The 21,315-nt window shown below is 41.8% G+C and overlaps 1 long non-coding RNA gene across 2 annotated transcripts; it reads right to left on the bottom strand.

Annotated features, from left to right (window-relative positions):
* Positions 1-868: 868 nt before the first annotated feature.
* On the bottom strand, positions 869-20,314 carry LOC136664416 (uncharacterized). Of its 2 annotated transcripts, none has more exons than XR_010795143.1 (3): positions 20,219-20,314; positions 19,553-19,700; positions 869-1,042 (listed from the first exon to the last, which is right to left on the bottom strand). It is a non-coding gene; the product is annotated as an uncharacterized lncRNA (long non-coding RNA). The 2 variants fall into 2 exon arrangements; XR_010795144.1 differs by lacking the exon at positions 869-1,042 and adding an exon at positions 17,950-18,119.
* Between the last annotated feature and the right edge of the window lie 1,001 nt (positions 20,315-21,315).

The raw sequence follows: 21,315 nt of genomic DNA on the forward strand, positions 1-21,315 counted from the left end.
GCGGTGGGTCCAGAGCCTACCTGGAATCATTGGGCACAAGGCGGGAATACACTCTGCAGGGGGCGCCAGTCCTTCACAGGGCAACACACACACACACACCTACAGACACTTTTGAGTCGCCAATCCACCTACCAACGTGTGTTTTTGGACTGTGGGAGGAAACCGGAGCACCCGGAGGAAACCCACGCGGACACAGGGAGAACACACCAACTTCTCACAGACAGTCACCCGGATGAAACCCACGTGGACACAGGGAGAACACACCAACTCCTCACAGACAGTCACCCGGAGCGGGAATCGAACCCACAACGGATTCACATTGATCATTGCATCTAACGGGACAAGATTCATAACCCCTGCCCTAAAGGAAAGTGACCAGACCCCCTTCGGCCAAAAAGGTTCACTTGGAGAAAATAAGGTGAAGGAAGACTTTCAGTGGATGTCCCAATGATATAATAATAATAATAATGTGTGTTTGTTTTTGTACAGAGGGGTTCACTGACATTGATACAGTGCTGTGCAGAAGTTTTAGGCGTCTGTGAAAATGAGATTAAAAAGTTCTATTCAGGTTTATTTGCTTCAAAAAAGAAAGACAAAACCCTAATATTACAATAAAAACAACCAACATTATTACAGTTGGTAGTGATATTGTGTGTGAAACTGTTGGTTTAACCCTTTTCAAAAGTCTCCTTGTAGCAGTCAGGTGTTATTTGAGTTTTACAAATTAATTATCACTTCATTATGTAAATCACGTGTGTGCTGTTAATTAAACAAATCCATAAGATCAAGGAGAGCATCTGGAAACAAACTTTGGGGAAATCTTTCTATGAAGCCCTTTATTTATAGGTCTTTACAAAATGTGGTTATAACTTCGTATCAAGTAAGTAAACAACTGTCTAGTCACCAGAGAGATAACTATCAGACCATATCCTGGGATGTGAAGTCAGCATTCCTTACACAGCAGGGGAATCTCTAATATTCTTTATGGATGCACACGGAGGGGCGGTTTTCCAATTCTGTTTGGACTACAGCATGCAACAGCCTGGGGAGTGAGGACAGAGGAGAGAGAGAGACAGAGAGAGAGAGGGAGAGAGAGAGAGAGAGAGAGAAAGAGACAGAGAGAGAGAGAGAGAGGCCAGTTGATTTCATTAGAGTGTTGATGACCGGGGAAACAGCTCAGATGCAGCAATGCTCCAAAAATTTGGGACAAAACAAAGTGTCAGGACTCATGATTGATCAGTGGGGTAGTGTTTTGGTCAAAATGCTGTTGCCCATGACCCCCCTCCCTTAGGCACTTCCTATAATCAAAGCTCATGCCCACCCATAGCTAATTAGACATTAAGCAAACGTCAGGCCTTCGTGATTTAAAGCAGCTCGCTGGGGACTGCCAGAGGTTGGGAGTTTGGGGGTGTGTGAGAGAGAGAGAGAGCGAGAGAGAGAGTAAATGACAGATACAAAGAAGATAATGGGGAAGAAGAGAAAAGAATAAACAAAAAATAGGGAAAAGGGAACAGATGACATCTGGATCAATATGTAGGTGGCACAATGTTTGTGGAGATGGAAGTGAGTGGAGAAATAAATCAGGATGTGTGTGCGCGTGTGTGTGAGAGAGAGAGAGAGAGAGCGAGAGAGAGAGCGAGCGAGAGAGAGAGAGTTCTCACGGCGTAATTCACGGGAGCTGCTCTGAGAAAAGCCCACCTGGACACACAAAAGCTGGGGAGAACAAGGAGGGGAGAGGGCTGTGTACGCGAGGCAAAAGGACACACACACAGACACACACGTTTTATTTAAAACATTTACATCTGGATATCTGGAAAAAATAATTATAAATTATAAAATATTTAATAACTGCATTTTATGCCTTATTTTCCTAAAGTAATATTCTGAAAAACAGTGTTTAAAATGTGTCTTCACTGTTGAGAAAATGTGCTTATATTTAATAAGGAAATCAACATAATACTCAATTTGCTCAGGAGTAATCAGACTTCAGCAAGCAGTCCCCTGTTCTGGAGGTGTGCGTTAACACTCTGAGAGATAAAGCTTCTAAACTTCACTGACATGCGGCACAAAGGTATCCCACAGAGTATTCAATTAAAAATGTCTTGTAGTCCACAGAACAACTGCCCCAACTGTGAATGTGTTCCTCTGTTGCCAAAACCCATGCTACTTTTAGTGAACATCGCAGAGCTGTACATGAAGGTGTAAAAAGTCAGATGGGTCTCACTTCAGTTTTTCAGTGCGCCCTCAGCTCAGACGTCCGTGAGTAAATTTGATCATAAGATTTGCTCTTGGTCTCATAAGACATACTAGTTTTGCACCGGCTGATTTGTCTCTTCAGTTTTAAAGGTTTTCTTTTCCGTTTCTTTCTTTATTTTGGATACGCCATGCTGTCCTGACTCTCACATCCCTCTTGCTCTCACTAGTGAACTGACCACACAGCCAATCAATCGGCTTACTTCATTAGCTATTGCCATTTCAATTGAATTAGCTGTGCACTTCATCTATTGCCATGACGATCTGAAAAAATAAAAATGCTTCCTGAATGTTATTAATTTAGCAGGTTGTGTTCCTGCCAAAGCTCCAGGGTCCTGTCTGTGAGGAGCTTGGTGTGTTCTCCCCGTGTCCGTGGGTTAAGGTTAGCCTATCTCAAACCCTAGCCTTAGGTTAACCCTAACCCTAAGTGTTTATTTAGATTGCACAAACATTTCTCACATGTATTCCTAAAACGTTTTACAGAAAACAAAATGTGGCTTTAAAGTGGATATTCTATGGGTCTCTGTGTGAAAATACTTCTGTTAGATGAATCTGGCTTGTAAGTAAGCAACAATGTAACTTTATTTTCAATTTTTACAACTGAAAATATGAATATCATGTTTTTGAAAAGTAACACACACATATAAATGCCTCCTTTCACTCAGAGATGGAAACGGACAGACTGCTGTGCTGCATACATTTTATAATCTGTACCTGATTGATATTCTGCACTGCTGAATCTTTGGGAAAGTCTCCTAACACATAACATAACTCTAAGGTTTTTTGCCTAATGCTGTGTCATAAATGCTGAGTAAAGCATGCTTCCCTCCTCTGTCCCTCTCTATTTCTCTGATGTCACAATTTCAGTTGAGCAAGACGTACAGATCCCACCCCTTTTTACCATCACAGAAAGTTAATAACTTTATTCTCCGATAAATTCAGTTTTGTGTTCTTTCACTCCACTGATTACCTCTCGACCTTAACACTCCCGGCTTCATCACAAAGAGGGCTTCTGTTTCTCCGCTATAAGTCTGTGAGCCATGAGGTAATAGGAACCCCGTAGCTGTGAGGCTGACCGAGTGGTCACTCGGGTCCTCAGGTTGCAGGTGGGTCAGGAATTAAAATTAAAGATCAAACTACTATGCCTGGAAAGGTGAGGGCCCTACGGACATCTCGGAGACACGTGCGGCCATCTTGCGATACTAGTTTTTTTTTTACTAGCGACCAAATCACATCTGACAGCCTGAAATTAAATTCCTTTCTTTATTGATGCATCTGAAGGAGGCCATATGCTGCAAGAGGCAAGAAGGTCACATTCGCTGAGGTAGAATTTCTATTCTTAGCTCAAATCTTGCTTTTGAAAATGACCTAGGTCGTTTAGGCCTAAAGTATTTAACAGTAAATAAGAGTAGCATGACACTAAAAGATCAATCAGCAGTATGCCTCGCAAAAACAATCACACACCTCACGTCAGGGATTAGCAACAAGTTAGGGACAAATGAGCAAAGGACTGGGAGTTTCTCCATACTTGCTGCGGTAAAAGGTTCTCAAAACAAATCAAATCAAATATTATTTATATAGCACTTTTCACAGCAGAAAGTCATCACAAAGCAGCTTTATAGAGATCTGGGTCCAAGCCTCCTATGAGCAAGCCAGGGGTGACAGTGGCAAGGAAAACTCCCTCAGCACACGAGGAAGAAACCCTGAGAGGTGCCAAACTCATAAGAGCAACACATCCTCCTCTGGTCAACACCAGAGAGCACAATAAATTAGAACAGCAGTAAAAAATAAACTGAGAGACACTGAGTTACTGGTAAAATGAAGGTACATTATAAGTTATGAAGCTGAGGATGCAGGCCAGGTTATCAGTGATTCTGTGGGAGGGTAAAAACAAAGGGTACAGCTTAAAGTAGCTCATTTCACTCACTATAAGGTGGGTCCACAAAGAGTTGGACAAAATGTACTGAAGTAAAAAGAACTGACGTAAAAAGATCACTCATCTTCAGAATGCTTCAGGGCTCTAGTGTGCACCTGAGCCCCCCTTCCCATAGCTGTTTATTAAAATAAACCTTGCAGGGAACTGATATTCATCCATGGTAACCTTTGGCAATTGGTGTGTTGCTGGTAAAAGCCTTAGTTTTGGGCTGTCATTAAACAGCTGGAAATGACTAGGTCCTTTCAGGTTGCCTTAGCCATGATTGGGAGCAACCCCCAGTAACCCAACACAGCGGCCAATTAAAGATAATTTAAGACTTAAGCAATTTGGACAGATCTCTGGAAATTACCGGAGAGGTCTTGTTGCCTTTGCAAGTCCAGGACCTGGTGCTGGGGGGTAGGGGGTTGTGCAAGCGATGGATATTTTAACAGGTTTCTGCAACAGAACATCAGATGAGACAGGAGCTGTGATCTTTCCCCCCACATTTGGCTTCTTACTGGGTATGGACACCATGGATCAGGTGGAGTCTAGCCTTTCTAGATCCATGTCTGAAGAAAGGAGAACATGCCAAGTAGTAGCACCTGCCCCTTAACCCCCAACCACCTCTACATAAACATAGCACATGACCTGCAGCATGCATGCGCATAAGACAACACTACAAATGGCAGTCAGGCTTCTATGGCTAAGAAGACTTAAATCTGAGATAGAGAAGTGAAACAGTGTTTGACAGAAGCCCTCAGATCCTCAGTATGTAAGTGGAATTGATATTACTTCTGGCATGTTACAATGAAATCAGACCCAAGGCCACAATAACAGTATCTCTGGCTCCACACACAGTTCCATGACTTGACCTCAATGCAATGGACTATGACATGAGAATGAAATCAATTCCATTCTTTTGAAACAGTGTCAAAATGTTGGTGCATTTGTGGTTAACTTGCTAAAGTACAGTCTGTTTCAAGGCTTATTTTAGTGTTGAGCTGTTAGTCTCTCTCTCTCTCTCTCTCTCTCTCTCTCTCTCTCTCTTTTACAGGTGGAAAGGTTGGTGTTTGCTGCCTATCTTGTTTGCTCAAGGCTGATTTCAGGACTGAGCGGACAGGAAGTTGGCCAGACAGTGGTGAGTTGAAGCTGTGCTGAGCTTCTTTTTCATCAGCGTCATCTCTTCTCTCTCTCTACTAAGTACTAAGTGCTAGCAAGCAAGAATGACATCATAGCTTCATAGCTCAGAAAACCAGCCAAAGCAACATTTGGGAGATGCCATTTGGGAGATGCTGGAATATATATATATATAAATCCATCTGAGCAGGACAGAGTTTTAAAAAACAAGTGAAGGATTTTATGAGAAGACAAAGACTGGGAAGAACATGTTAAACACAAGGTGTCTTAGCAAATGTACATTCATTAATATTGTCTTTACAATGAAAGGTTTATTAGTAAAGGCACTAAAGACTCCTGAATAATCTGAAACCAAATGTCAGCAGGTAAATAAAGCAGAGCATCTGCTTATTTAACATAAGCTACTGCCTGCTGATATCCTTTGGGATCAATAAAGTATCTACCTGTCTATCCTCTTTACTGGTGGTCCATATACTTTATTCCAAAATATGTTTGTGTTACACTTTTTGACATAGTCTAGTAATTCTATTAATAACCCGTGCCACTCTCAACTCATGTTTGTTCCTCCCTTGATTGGTGGAGGAAGTTATATTTATAGACCATTCTGATTGGTGGAGAGACATGTCAATCATTATTTTGCAAACAGTCTATTTTACCAGTTTGTGTCTTAAAAGTGGGAACGAGTTAAAATGCATGCAGCTGTTGAATGGCAGGAGTTTGGCATGGATGCTAAGGCCTTTTTTCTGCACCATTGAAAAAAAAAATTCATCTGAGCAGCTCATCAAGTCTTAGATTTTCTTAAGCTGTTTGACCTTCCTGAGAAACCAAACATTCTTTTGAAACGTTAATCAGGGCTTTGAAGAGGTTTAAATGCAAACTGTGCAATTGCTAACATCGCTGCAGTGTTCTCCACATGCTTGGCAAGTTGATTCAGGCCTTAATGGTCTCAAGCTTTGTAGGAAAGTGGAAAAAAAAGCAAACAGTGAATAAATTGTGACCAGTAATCAGCCATTTTCTTTATTGATATTTTTCACAAGGTGGCAAACTGGCGCTAGAGGTATTGTCACTGCCACACAGCTCCAGGGTCTCTGACAGCACTTCTCACATTGGTCAGTGTCTGTGAGGAGTTGTGTGTGTTCTCTCTCTGTTTGCATTGGTGTCCTCCATGTGCACCTGTTTGTCCACATGTTTGAGTGTTATGAAAATGAAGCAGTTATAGTTGGTGAATGAAGCTAATTATTATTATTGGATGGCCTGGATATATTAGAGATTCGGCATTAAACCCAACTTGAACTTGGCAAAACTATGGAACAGCCTCGATTCAGAGGCTACAAAGCCACTAAAGTCTTCATCTGTGTGAGCTGTTGTTAGAATAAGTGTAACATAAAAAACAATCACTTTTATGATTCGGATTTACAACTTTTTTTGGTAGTAGGCTGGACTCTAGCATGATTTAAGTTCATTCCAATAATAATGCTAGCTAGGAGCAAGTTTTTGATCGTTATTAGTGATGTTAGCATCTTGGTTAAAGTGTCTCCTCAGGACTTACAGCTGCCTGATTGCTTGTGAGAGACTTCCAGGGTCCTGTGTAGCATCAAGTATTTCCTAGCCATAGATCTGTCCACTGATAATCATGTCCACTACATGGCTAAGTGTGGCTAAGCATGTGTGTGGTCCTTTAGGTCACGCCCACACATTGTCCAGCTCTTTGGACAACTACAGAATGCCCAGATGCAGTTATTACCAGCTCTGGCCCGTGAGGACTTGAAATAAACAGCCCAGGATTTGGAGGAAATCAGTAGGCTAGTTGTAGCTGTCATCCAAGAGAGGGTTTTTTTGGCAAGACCCAGAGCACCCAACCTGTCAATGCAATGCAAGAGAGTAATCTGTCTCAACACAGCATGCAGGCTGCATAATGCACAAATGTACGCACACACACACACACAATCTCATTGCTATTCACTTAGCTCCACAAGTGAATACAGGAGGAAGACATTTCACTGTGTGTAATTGAGTCTTTTCACAAAGCTTTTGCTGAATGCTGAGAAGTAATGAAAGTGATTCACACTGCCACACAAAGTTAAACACGGCGCTGGTGATGTCAGATTTGGAATGACCTGTTGTATTTATATCTACCAGAAAGAAACTTTTCTAAACCTAACTTTTCTGATTACTCATAAACCAAAACTGAGTAAATATTAGCACATACTACTTTTTTATTTGCTTATATGCATGTAGTAGGCCTGTGTGTTTTATCTTTGGAGCCTGTAGATAGTTTTTGTTTTCCTTCTGGAGCCTGTGTTTTCTCTCACAAGCCTGTAGCTAGTGTGTTATCTTTCTGTAGACCTTTAACTAGCATTTGTTTTATCCCTGTGGCCTGTAGCTAGCATGTGTTTACCCTGTATCCCTTTAGCTGGTAGGTGTGTTCTCTCTGTAGCCTGTAGTATTTATTTCTCTTCAGCATATAGCTAGTAGATTTTCTCTCTGTATCCTGTAGCCAGTATGTTTGATTCTCACTTTCTCTCACTCTCACTTCTGTGTGGGGTGTGGAACATAGTTGTTGTGTAATTATTTGTATTAAACAGAAAGTTAATGCATTTGTTGTAGCATTAGTGATTAATCTCTGGTTTAAAAAAAAAACAAATATTTGAAGATTTCAATAGATATTCAAGTAAAAATATGTATTTAACTTTGTGTGCTGGAGTTTTACAACAAATCCTAATGTAAATAAAAAAAACACTCCCTGAATTTTTATTTTATTTTATTGCCTTTATTATGTTAGCATGTTAGCTTGACCTGATATAACCTGTTATGAAACATAGTAGTGTCGCAGTCACACAGCTCCAGGGACCTGGAGGTTGTGGCTTCGATTCCCACTCCAGGTGACTGTCTGTGAGGAGTGTGGTGTGTTCTCCCTGTGTCTGCGTGGGTTTCCTCCGGGTGCTCCGGTTTCCTCCCATAGTCCAAAAACACACGTTGGTAGGTGGATTGGCGACTCAAAAGTGTTCGTAGGTGTGAGTGAATGTGTGAGTGTGTGTCTGTGTTGCCCTGTGAAGGACTGGCACCCCCTCCAGGGTGTATTCCTGCCTTGCGCCCAATGAGATAATACAGTTACAGATAATGAATGAATGAATATATATATATCTCAGATATAAGGTCACTGTTTCAGTGTGCACCAGTTAGTACACTGGTGTTTATATACACTGTGTAGCCCTGATTGGTACTTTAGAGAATATCTAGCACAAATAAATGAATTAGCTGAATCAGTTAAATGAAAGAAACTGAATGAACTAGTTTAAATAGAACTTGGGTCACTAAAACATGCTTAATTTTTTACCATGTTCTGAGTAATACCAGAGAACATTTTACTCAAAAATGATTTAATTAAACGTAATCTAAAAGCACAGATCTTGCTTAGAATGTAGAAAAAAGTTCACTCTTCATAACTCAACTGAAACGGCCAGTGGGACATATGCATGCATCTTGGGGCCACATAGAGCAGGCCTGACTCGTAAAAAAAAGGCATGTAAAATTAGGACAGCAGGGGACACTGCAGTGGCCAGAGCAGCCCACTAACCTCTGACCTAGCTGAGGAGAACCTCTTGGACCACAGCTGGGAGCTTCCCCTTTACTCTGTTCTCAGGTCAGGGGGATGGGGGATGGGGAGCCTGGCCGTCACACTCTCCTCATTAGGAAACACACAATGGCACTGTTTACACGTGACACTATAGTTAAAGTGTAAATGAACTGTGTGGTTTTTACAAACCAAATGTTGGCATGGGATTTCTATAAAGAGTTGCTTTCAAAATGAAATCCAACTGATAAAGTATTAGGAATTAGTAATGCGTAAGCTTCTTTTGGACAAGACAGTTCATTTCATGTGGTAGTTATTAAGAACTATTGTGTATTTCTATGTGTTTACATGTGGAAAAACAACACCTTCATATAAACATGGACATTTTCCATTCTGTTTCATAAAGCTGTGTAATTGGTGGTCAGTGCTTAACATCCAGACGCTACATACTTGTGTTTCCTTTACGGGAAACTGGTGAGGTGTTTATTTAGCTTTCCTCTACTTACTCCTTGAGTGCTGTGAAGTTGCATCCCCTCATCAGGTCTGGAGAGACTGAGTGGGTTGTTCTTTTACAAACCCTTGCTTAGAAAATGTCACAGATCCTCAAAAAGCTCTTCAGGGCCCCATCCATGTCAGAGCTCCAGAAAAACACATGACACTCAATCTCTTTTCTTTCCTCCCTTCTAGGGATGGGATGGTTACTGGTTTTAATGATGTATCACAATCTAAGTCACAATTTCAGGTCTACTGTGTAAATTCTTTAAAAACTGTCCTATAAATGTAATAGACACAGAAATGTAAATGATGTAAAGGTACTTTTCATACATTAGCTATAGGTTTGGATCATATAAACATAGCACAACAAGTGAGGAAATGTGTGTTTGTGGATTATTTCTTTGTTGTAACAGTGCTTCTTGGCAATAAATCTCATATTTTTGGAAAGCCAGTTAATTTCCCTTTTATCAGTTGGCCGTGCTGTTGGTACCAGAGTGACCGACGTATCCATGTTGGCTGACTTGTTACAAATGCTGGTTGAAGAATGGGATCCCATGTGTGTGGTTCTTCCAAACACTACTGAGGCTCCTGTTTGTTAAATTAATAAATTGTTAAATTGCCAATACGTCTCATTTCTTCAAACTCAAATCACCCAGTCACCACACACCAAACGAGTCAATGGCAGAAGAAGCTGTTTGGCGTTGGCAGAGAGGATTTGGCAAATTTTTCAGGGACACAACCCACGCACTCAGCTCCACTGCTCATCCCACAAATGCATGTTTCTTACAAACGTGGCACCAATTAAAATGGAAATTAACAGACGTGGTGCCAGTGGGTTATTATCATCATCATGCCCCACTAAACCTACTACATTTTTTGCCCTGATCTTTTAGTACCCCACACTTTAATCCATTATTCTATGGCAATACAAAAATCTACTCATATTTCGGTCAGGATTTGAAATCTTTACACTGTCCAAGCCCCCTACTCCCTCCTCTGTTTCTCCCCTACAGCCTTCCCTTCACAGTGATAGATGAGCACTTTCCTCATGTGTCACCCTCATGACAGCCCTATGATCTGGCATGACCAATGGGATTTACATCCACTCTGACTTTCAATAAGGTAATGCCCAGTGTGAACAGGCTTGGTCAGAATATCTTAATCTATTCTGTATTTTATTTTCAGCATTAGTCACTGGCTGGCACAAATAAGGGATGGTGCCAATATCTTTTTATCTGTCTTATTTTCTAGGTTCTGGCATGCTACCTCCTTCAGCCTTAAAAATAGAGTTGCCATGAAATGTTCTATGGAGCAATGCCATATAGTAACCACTTTGGGTTCCCCAAGGATTCTTTCAGCTGAGTCCTTAAAATGACTACCCACTGATCTTTAGGGAAACAAGTGTGTTTTTATTATTTTATTTATCTCTTTACTTACCGTATCAGGAGGCTATAAGTGGGTGCAGATATCTAAGAGGCTCTAACTGTGGAACCTTTTTCTCTAGAGAGATGCATCACAATCCGGTACCTTTGGCATGAGCTAAATATGTAATGCTTTTGTCTCTCCGTTCCTCAAAGGAGCGCCAACTAACACGGCCAACCCCCCGTACAGGTCAGTCGAGGCTATTATCATCTCTGGTACCACGCTGGTGGAACGAGCTTCCAAGCACCATCAGAGCAACAGGAACCCTCTCCGCATTCAAGAAATCCTTGAAAACACAGCTCTTCCGAGAGTATCTCTTGCACTGAAAGTCTTTCTTTAATGCACTTATTACTTCCTGGCGTATTGCACTCAATGTAAGGTGTTTTGTATAAATTGTGCTGTAGATTGAATGTTAGATCCTCTTTTGTAAGTCGCTTTGGATAAAAGCGTCTGCCAAATGCATAAATGTAAATGTTTTGTTATTATTGATATTCTTGTGACTAAATTTAGTTAAATCCTCACAATATCTTGTGTAAAGACTTTTTAGATAATTACAATCAGTTATTTCTGCAGAGAGGACACACACTCCATTTAAATCCAGTTTATTTCAGAGGAAACATACGATAACCACAAACATGTGCCCACCTATTTTCTTGTCTGTAAAGTCAAATCTATTGTAAAGCTAGGGAAATGGACAATGTCCTGGAAAATTACGGTCCTCGTTTTTTATAAATGGAAAAAACAAATGACCACAAAATCCGTCCACAAAGGTATTTAACTAAAGATATCTGAGAAGTACTTTTCTTTTGCAGTGCTCTAAAGTACCCTTTCTGACTCCTAAAAGAGTGCACTCTCTCCCACTTGCTGCAGTTTTCCCAGAATATCCAATAGCTAACACTGGCACGCTCCAGGCTCTTGACGTCTAGCTGCTATGGCACAAAAAGGGTTAAAGCTATAAAAGCCTGGCATCGGGACAGTGGCCCTGGCTGCTGGAGCTTTCATCTATGCCACAGAAGCTTGTGCCAGCCAGCGAGGCCAAAAGAACAAACCCTGGGCCTGTGGGCTTCCAGCAGAAGCGATATTAACAGTGACAAATGGATGAAATGACAGATTACAGTGTAGGCATGCAACAAATTTCTCTGTATACATCACACCATGTCTCCGGATATCATTTCACCAACTGTCTGGAAAGGATTCTGTGATAATCAGTGATCACGCCACTCCGTAATAGGATCGAAATAGAGATTTTTGTCCAAAAAAACGTCTTGATATGCCTTGCGCAATATGGAAACAATTACTTTGCAGCAAGCCCCAATTTGTTGGCAGCTCTCTTTCTTCTATTGCAGTGTGTGTGTGTGTGAGAGAGAATGTGCAAAGACTTTGAGTGTGTAACTGTCTGACATCAACATCTGCAATAACCTAACCCACCAAACTTATTTACCAGAGAATACAATGTTCACAAAGTGACAAAGCTTTCTTAGCCAACTGCATGATGCCTGCTTTATGGGATAAAACAAGGGTTGCCAGGTGCTCTCTCCTGTGCTCTAAGTGTCCTGGAGCATGATATTCCAGTATACTATTGGGCAAAATCAAACACCGCATTTCATTTTTATGGTCCAATCAAATTCAAATAGATTTCACAGGTGTTTTTTTTTTTTTAAGGGGAAAAAAGGGAATGTTTATAATGTTTTTTTAAAATGGGAGGGACTCTTTCCAACCCTGTAATACCTGGTAAACCACCCAAACTGTCAACCCAACAAAGCTTCAGAGCTGAAAATATTACCTCCTGAGATTCGGCATACCCGTTTAAACCTCTGACTGTGAGAAAACAACTCAACAATATGGGTCTGCAAGGACGTGTAGCTGCCAGGAAGCTGTTACTAAGACACAAGGAAGAGACAAATGCAAACTGCAACTGTAAACATTGGACTAACGAATCCAGAACATGTCAACACTGAATCTGTTTGGGATTCTCAGATCACGAGAAGCAGAAAACGCAACCAACTCCTAAAACTAAAATTTCGAGGTGTGGATAAATCTCTGCAGATTTCCTCAACAAACCTGGCGAAGATCATGAGAAAGAAATTTAAGCTGTAATAAAGGGAAAGAGTGAACACTCAAAATTCTGAAAACCTGACCAAAAACAAAAGGGACTAGTGCTTAGTTTCTCTTTTGACTGGATGTTACACTAAGGAAGAGTGGTCTCTGACATTTGCACAGCACTTTACAGTAAAATGCATAACAAACTTCTGATTACTGTGCTGCATCAGGGACAATCACTACGTAGGGAATGTTCCTTTCTTCATTTCAGTGACGACATCCAAAGAATTTCAAAGCAGCTAGTTACTAGTGAAACTCTAACTTCATAAACAAAGCCAGAATTACAACTGTCTTGTCTCAGCTTAGATTGTTTTCAGGACGTGGAGGGAAGCAGCTCACTTCATCTTGCAATATTGTTTCCCATGTTGTTATACAGAGGGCAAGCAGGCATATAATTGAGGAGAGCGGGATCCATATGAACGCTCAAAACTGGGCTTTTGTGTAGGAGATGATGATTGATGGGGTGTAGGGGTGCCCTGCAGAGACCCTTCCACTAACAATGAGAGAGACAGAAAGCCAGAAATAAGGAGAGAAAAAAAGACAGAGCGGGAGAAAGAGAGAGGGATTTCGGGGGGACAGTCAATAAGGGGCAGCGGCGAATGAAAACAGGGGCCGCTCTGAGAATATAGCCCCAACTTACAGCCCCCACGAGGGAAGAGTTAAAATCCCATAAAATAAAGTTCACTAACGCATAAAGCCCTAATAAGTATCCCTTTCAGAGTTTTACAGGACGTGGAAACTTTATGAGAGCCCACTCCAGCACAGCCCTTCACAAGGCAGCTCCCCATACACACGAAGATGCTCCTTGCTTTGGAAGGCGAGGGTTTAGCTTTGGTCTTTAGCAGTAATTTCAGCAAAGAGCAAGAAAAGACAAAGCAGAAGTCACAGTAGGAGTCCAGTAAGACTGCTAACACTACATTGGCCTACAGCTGTTGCATGATTAACATTAAAAGTGTCTACTAAACGTCATAAATCTCGCAAGGAATTACCTCAGAGCAGTGGTCACCAGCTCCCTCCTGGAGATCTACTTTCCTGCAGAGTTTAACTCCAAATTACATCCAACATGGTGCCCCTTTAACAAACACTGAATCATCCAGCCAGTCAGAGACTTCAGACAAAGTCAGTGGGGCAGGTTAGTTAGATTGTGGTTGGAACCAGAGCGTTCAACGCTTGGAATTTCTAACTTTAGTCTAGGGAGCAACAGAACAGACAGATCTAGTGAAGCTAAGCAAGTTTAGCCCTGGCCATTACTTGGATGGGAAAATGTGGGTAGCTGATGGAGGGAATGTTGGTGGGATCAAAAAGGGAATAAAAGGGAACGCCCAAATGGAGTGACACTGTATTGATAACATCGTACAAAGTTTCTGACTCGCTGAGGTCATCAAAAGATCCCTAGGCGTGACTCCGATAGCACTTAATTTAACACTTCTCAGTGTAAGACTATGACCCAAAATACACTGCAATCCAAACCTAAGGCTGTTACACAGTAGCTCAAAAAGGAAACAAGTATCTACATCCATCCATCCATCCATCCATTATCTGTAACCGCTTATCCAATTTAGGGTCGCGGGGGGTCCAGAGCCCACCCGGAATCATCGGGCGCAAGGCGGGAATACACCCTGGAGGGGACGCCAGTCCTTCACAGGGCAACACAGACACACACACATTCACTCACACCTACGGACACTTTCGAGTCGCCAATCCACCTGCAACGTGTGTTTTTGGACTGTGGGAGGAAACCGGAGCACCCGGAGGAAACCCACGCGGACACGGGGAGAACACACCAACTCCTCACAGACAGTCACCCGGAGCTGGAATCGAACCCCCAACTCCCTGGAGTTGTGTGACTGCGACACTACCTGCTGCACCATTCAACAAGTATCTACATGCACTGCCTTATCTTTTTCGCTGTCGAGATTGTGCCTTGCCTTAATAATTCTAAATTAAACAGTTAAACATATGTGCTTTTCGTCTCCTAATTCTATTTCCAAGCTTCCAATGCCTTTGTCTTTTTGGTGAGTAACAGGGAGCCAGCTGAGATTCAGCATACATCTGTTTAAGTGTGACCTGGCGCAGGTAGCAACATTATTCGGCTCCAGGTCTGGGCCACATCCCCCATTTTCATTCCGTTTGACATTTGGAATGAAGGCACTTGGACAGACCACTCCCGCTTGTTACATGAGGCCCACAAACATCAAATTAGGGTCACATGTCAGCAAGAAGTCAGAATTTGGAGCACTTTTGGCTCACATGCTTTTTGCCGATGCCAGCGCACTTAAATATTTGCCAGAAATGGGCCAGATCTGTTTAGGGAGTTGTGGGCAACCTTTGGATCACATGCTGTTAGCCACCGACAGTGGCCCATCAGTGCTCCGTGCCCATAACCCACATGCAATATGGGAACATACTTAGTGTATATCTTGGACAGAGGGCCATTATTAACAACAGGACATCTAAGAAATACACCTCTTTCTAAAGGCTAATGGCTAGTTGAAGCTACAGTAGCAAACACGGTTTCATGTTCCAGTGACATGACTTTAGTTTTTTAGCTGGAGTAAGTCTTTGAAACAGGAACACACAGGCACACCTGTTGCTTATAAAACTCAAAAACAATTATTAAGCCACGAGGACAAGGCAAATTGCACAAATTAACCTCCGTTCAGATCAAAGTGGCCCACAGTCCTCCATTAAAAGCAAATCTACTGTAGGGCCAACGTAGGTGATTGTTACTGAAGTGCCCTGTGCGTCTTTCCCAAAGGGCAGCCGTGCCTTACATCAGCCAGTCAGGCTAATCAAAACATGCTAATCAAGACCAGCCCTGACTTCAACTTTGACCCTGTTTACTGGCACGCCGAAATGCAGAAAAGGCCATCCACTTTGTCCGGTACATTTAATAATGCGTCTCAACAAATTGACATGAAGTGGCTGCTAGTGGAGGAAGGGAGGAGGAAATTAGCTACTGGGGCCTGCTTTCTGTTGCCCATAAATGATCCTGATTGGGTGGGGCTGGGGGGGTGGGGAGAAAGGGGTGGAGTTACAAAACAATGTGTCACAAATTAGACTTGGAAATCAAGAGCCCTGGGCCCTGTTCTTCATCTCCGTTTAGAATACACACGCATAGACCCAGGCATGAGAACTGCGTAACACACACAAGGCAATCGTGACTGGGGATGGGAAAGTGAAGCAAAACAGCACAGTGTCTTTTCTATAGACTTTGGCAGGGCAGGATGCTAATAAGTAACGTTTATTATCGCCATCATATAATCTGTTTTCAGGGTCCCTTCTCAGTATTTATCGGCTCTATGCCACGTTATTGGTGACCTCTGTATTTCACCGATCTGTGGCAATGGGTATATGAGTAAAAAAAACACGATTATAATTATTTATTATTCTGGGCTCAGTGGCAGCTGTACTCTATAGTACTGTATAAAACAAATTACATTTATTATAATAAATAACTAATAAGGCCATCATGGGCCCTCAGAAACTACTTATTCTGCAGATGTGCACTCATATGTGTGTGTGTGTGGGTGTGTGTGTTCACTTGCAACATTTGAAAAAAAAAACTGTAATTTAGTTTGTGTGAATATTTTATGTTGAAGGTGAAAAAATAGAAAAAGTTAAAAAAGGCATAACAAATAAAAACATAATTTACACCTTTGTCATCTACACATTAAAAAACTATATTCAGTTAAGACTTTATGATTTTGGAAGTGCCCCCTATTGCACTCAGATGGTACAGTCCAGTCGGATCTTGCCTAACCACACTGCCTAGAGAGAGAGAGAGAGAGAGAGAGAGAGAGAGAGCTGTGATTGCTTCTGAGAAAACCAGCAGCACCACTTACCTTTGCCAGTATCTAAGCAATCGAGCCTGTTAGCTAGCCCTCTCCTACATTTGGTTTCTGTGTTTCTTGTCGCTCAGTGTTGTCCACCGGCCTCCATCGAGTCTGACCCTACAACATGGACGCATCAATAACTCTCCATCACAGCAGACGCCCCATAGCCAAACACTCATTACCCACACATGTGGCATTCATTTAGCATTGGTGTGCTCTTTTCATAGGCAATCCCACACGGCTCACACAGGACAGGCAATAATTGAGGAGACAACTGTGAAACGCTGATCAGTTGCTTTGCATTATGGGAACCACATGACAGGGGCCTGGAGCACTGGGCCGAAACTGGGCCAACATTGAGCTGGATTGTCGGAAAGCTAATGTTATGGCGTGGAGAGTTCTAGGAGAACGCCAGGTTCTGGGGATTTGGGGGCGGGACTGGGCGAGCGGAGGGGTAGGAGAGGGATTTTGATTTTGATTTGTGAAGGGAGATTTTGCAGTAATGTGAAATGGGATTTGCTCCAGTGGGACTGGCCTTGTGGTACAGATGCAGGGAGTTAGAGAGCGATGACTAATCACGAGCTGGCCAGTGCTGCCGTCGCTGGTCCTACTGTTGGAGCTGATGGGCCACAGCCAAATCAGAGCTTTTTTGAGTCACAGTTTTGCCTGGAGATCAGCCACATTGGCCCTGATCATTAACCTTCTTTAAATGTTTAAAGGCAATGTTTGCGATTATAATCAAATTTCACAGAATATTTCCTCACCATTTGCTGGCTTTTCTGTCTGTTTGCATGTTTGAATAAGGTCTGTTGTTTATATGAAGCCCTGGCTCAATACATCAGGAAAAAACCAAAAGGTCTAGAACTTGCTTAGGCTTTCCCTTTTTCTCATGACAGTATGAGAAACATTTGGACAGTGGAGCGACCTCCCAACATCAAAAGGCATGAATAGAGATGAGGATATTGTTCTATTCCTGCTCCATGGGCAAGTAATATTGGCTTATTTTTGGTGTTAGAGTTACATTACTGACTCTAGACTCAGGAGACTGCTAAAGAGCTAGAAAACTAAACAGCTCTGAGTTTCTGTGGTAATTCATCAGGGAATAAAACCTTACAGAAAGTTTGCACTTCAACAACAAACAAATTACATTCAGCTTCTTACTCAAACACACTGTTCCACCTTAAAAGATGCAGAGCTTCATAATGAACACACATGTTGTGGAGGGGGTTGTTTTGCTCTCCAGATTTATGTGTTGCCTTTAAGATTTCGTAGGACATCATGCACCACTTTTCGCTCTGATCCAAAACAGTCCACAGGTCCACCCTTCATGAGAAGACAGCTAAACGGTATGGGTCTGAAAGGTTGTGTCACTGTCAAGTAGCCTTTACTGGGACAAGGACATAGACAAAAAAGAGAGTTTTAGTAAATGAAACAAGAAGGTGCTGGTACTCAAATAATAACATACTGATTTTCCACCCTAGTAGTAGATCGCTGTCCACAATCCAGCGTCCATTTTGCTTCGTCACACTATTCCTGTAATCCAAAGTGCTTGCTGTTAGCAAACTGTATGTGTATGGTGCAATAATGAGCTGCAGACTCACAAAGGCGGGGGACAAAAGTCCCAGTGCAGCAGGGGTCCACTGACTGGCCCTCATTGGCTCTAATTTACATCAGTGAGTGGAGGATGCTAGGGGAGGTGTTGAGAGAGAGGTCTGTCAATACTTGGGCAACAGTGGGCTCAGGGTTGACATACAGGGGCTCGATTGAGTAGTTCCCATGAGAACCACAGGACCCCCATCTTATTGGACAGAGTTTCAGTTCGTGAAAAATGTTTTAAAAAATTTATTTTTTAAAACGCAAACCCCAGAAAATCCCTCATCAGCACAGATCAGTCCAGGCCTCTGGTGTCATCCATGTACACTGAATCATACAGAAAGGTTTATATACAGAGCGTGGAAAACTGATTTTCTTACTTACTCTTGAAAGAAAAGGGTTTCCCTGGAAGATTAAGAGTTCAGTTCCCGGTGATGTTTGTCCTGTCCTGGGCTGAATGTTCCAGAAAGAATGATTGGCCATACTTTTTTGGGTGGCTACAATAGCCCTCCCTCTCCCTCTGTTACTTAGCACAATGCGAGTCAATGAGGAAATCAGTTAGCTGCTAATAATAGACGGGCAGTTAGTACTCTCCTGCAAGCGTGTTGAGCTGTCCAATGTTGAGGCTTTGAATTAAGTAGTAACAATATGAACTTGTTATCATTGTGATTACCATGATTACATCTTTTAATTGATTGAAAAAACAAATTTAAATATAATTTAGGTGTGTTGGATTATATATATTTATTATTTTACAGTTATATATCCACTATTTAAAGCTTCAGTCTTAAGTAGATGGCCAACAGCCCTAGTTGAAACATACACTATAAAAGTGTGTGTGTGTGTGTGACTCAGCGTGTCCTATTGCGATTGAATTACCAGCCAATTTCATCATTTCACATGACATCATTTCATAAGGAGTGGGCACTGGGGCGGTGGAGGCAAGCCCCAGTGACTGAGGTCAGTACACTCTATCCCATGATGCACTGGTCCCTTCTGGGTGTGTTTGAACTAGGCATCAGCACGAAGTAAACCACAGCCCAAAATAATCTCCAGTCGATCCAGACTACAGCACTGGTTTAAGGCCAGGTCTCTATCATCATCCAGACCCTAACCGTGACCATACAGAACCAGAGAGTTTTAAACATATCGTTGCAGCTCTTATGAGGAAACTAAGCTGCAATATCAAGACATTTTGAAATCCATATTTTTGTGATGTCACATTACCTGCTCACCAATGTAACCGTCCCTCCCAGTGTTGTCTAGTAGAGTAATTAAAAATATATTTTTGAGGTTCAGGAATGCTTGCGCTGTGTAACACCATATGGTTTAGGGAAGTCAACCAAGAAGCATGAGGCGTTCTAAGACCAAGACACTGCAGACAGAAACGTGCAAAGAAACCAATGTATTATACAAGCCATCACATAATATACAGGCATATATACACATACACAGCAGTTTTGAAGTATAGTGTATCCTAGCTATGACTTAGAGATCAGACTATGGAACTGCCCAAAATAAAAAACCGATGTAGGGATGAATGGATGGATGGATACATGTATGCATGCATGAAGAAGATTTCAGATTTCCCTCCCATGGCCACACATTCAGAAAACAGTCACGATAAAGACCGTCCAGGAAAAGGTCCCCTTTTACAAAACGAAGTCAAACAAACAAACCCAGATTCTAAGAACTTCCAAACAAGTTTGGTTAGCCTAGCATGCTAGCATAGATTAGCATAGCAAACAAGCTAACCCAACAAGTAAATAAACCTTAAGCAAAATACAAAATAACAACTTAAATACTAATATATATATATATATATATATATGATGCAAATATAATCTAGTCAGCTAAAGCATATAAGACACCAGAATGCAAAAATATACTTACAATTGAGCAGATAAACATAGTTTCTCAAACAGGGGATCACCAAATTGGAGAGCAGGTGCCCTTCTAGTCACTCTCCCACTTCCTGTTTGACTACCCCTTTACAGATCAAATACAAGGTAACCTCCCCACAGACACCCAGAGGATGGGAGGAGGAAATGCAACCAAAAAAAAAAAAAAAAAACACTGAGAAACCTAGAGTGGTTACACCAATTCCTGCCCAATTTTTAAAGAGTGCTTCATCCTGGACTGCTGTCTCTGAGGTGCAGTACAGTATATCAGTCTTAAAGGGACAGTACCAAACAGTCTGTTCATGCCAGTGCTTCCTAGTCCTGATCCTGGTGGGCCTTATTTTACCATGTGGAACGTTGATAATATACAGACAGATAAGATTTTCTGTCCATTTTACCCTCAAATCTAACAGTAAAGAGTGATAACTGAACCTTGGTTGGCACTCGGCCTGTATTCATAGTAAACCAGTGCCAATATCTCGAGTCAGAGTTTTTTTTAATGCCCTGCCGCCACCACCAGTTAGTCTTTATTAGTGGTAATACATTTTGAAAAGCATATATACAAACATATATATATACATTTTGTATTCCCCAATGTATGTATTATTCCATCACTATTTCTAACACAAATGTTAATGTGTGTGTGACAAAAAAATTAAATGAAAGAAAAATTTGATTATTCATTCACTTTCTGAGACCACTTCATCCTGATAAGGGCAGCAGTGGGACCATAACCTCAGTAGAATCACTGACCACAGAGCAGATTGTATTGTCTTTGATGCTACTATTAAGTTCCAATATTTATTTTTGGACTAGAACTATTGTTTTTGTGTGTTGTAAATCTGTAAGGTGGCACACAAAGCACTGATCATCCCCCAACATAAACGGCATGTAACGGGTGTTTTTTTAAAAGGACACCCACATTTTTCCTCCCTTTAGACAATGCTACTGTTAGCTAAGACCCCCAATCACACTGTGCTCTTGAGCTGAGAGGATGAGATAAGCACATACTTCCACAGAAACACACGAGGCTAGTCATCGCCTTTTGACAAACAACTGCTAACACCACCTCACTGGACAGCCAAACAC

Source organism: Hoplias malabaricus, chromosome 13 (assembly GCF_029633855.1).
Source record: "Hoplias malabaricus isolate fHopMal1 chromosome 13, fHopMal1.hap1, whole genome shotgun sequence".
NCBI lineage: Eukaryota > Metazoa > Chordata > Actinopteri > Characiformes > Erythrinidae > Hoplias > Hoplias malabaricus.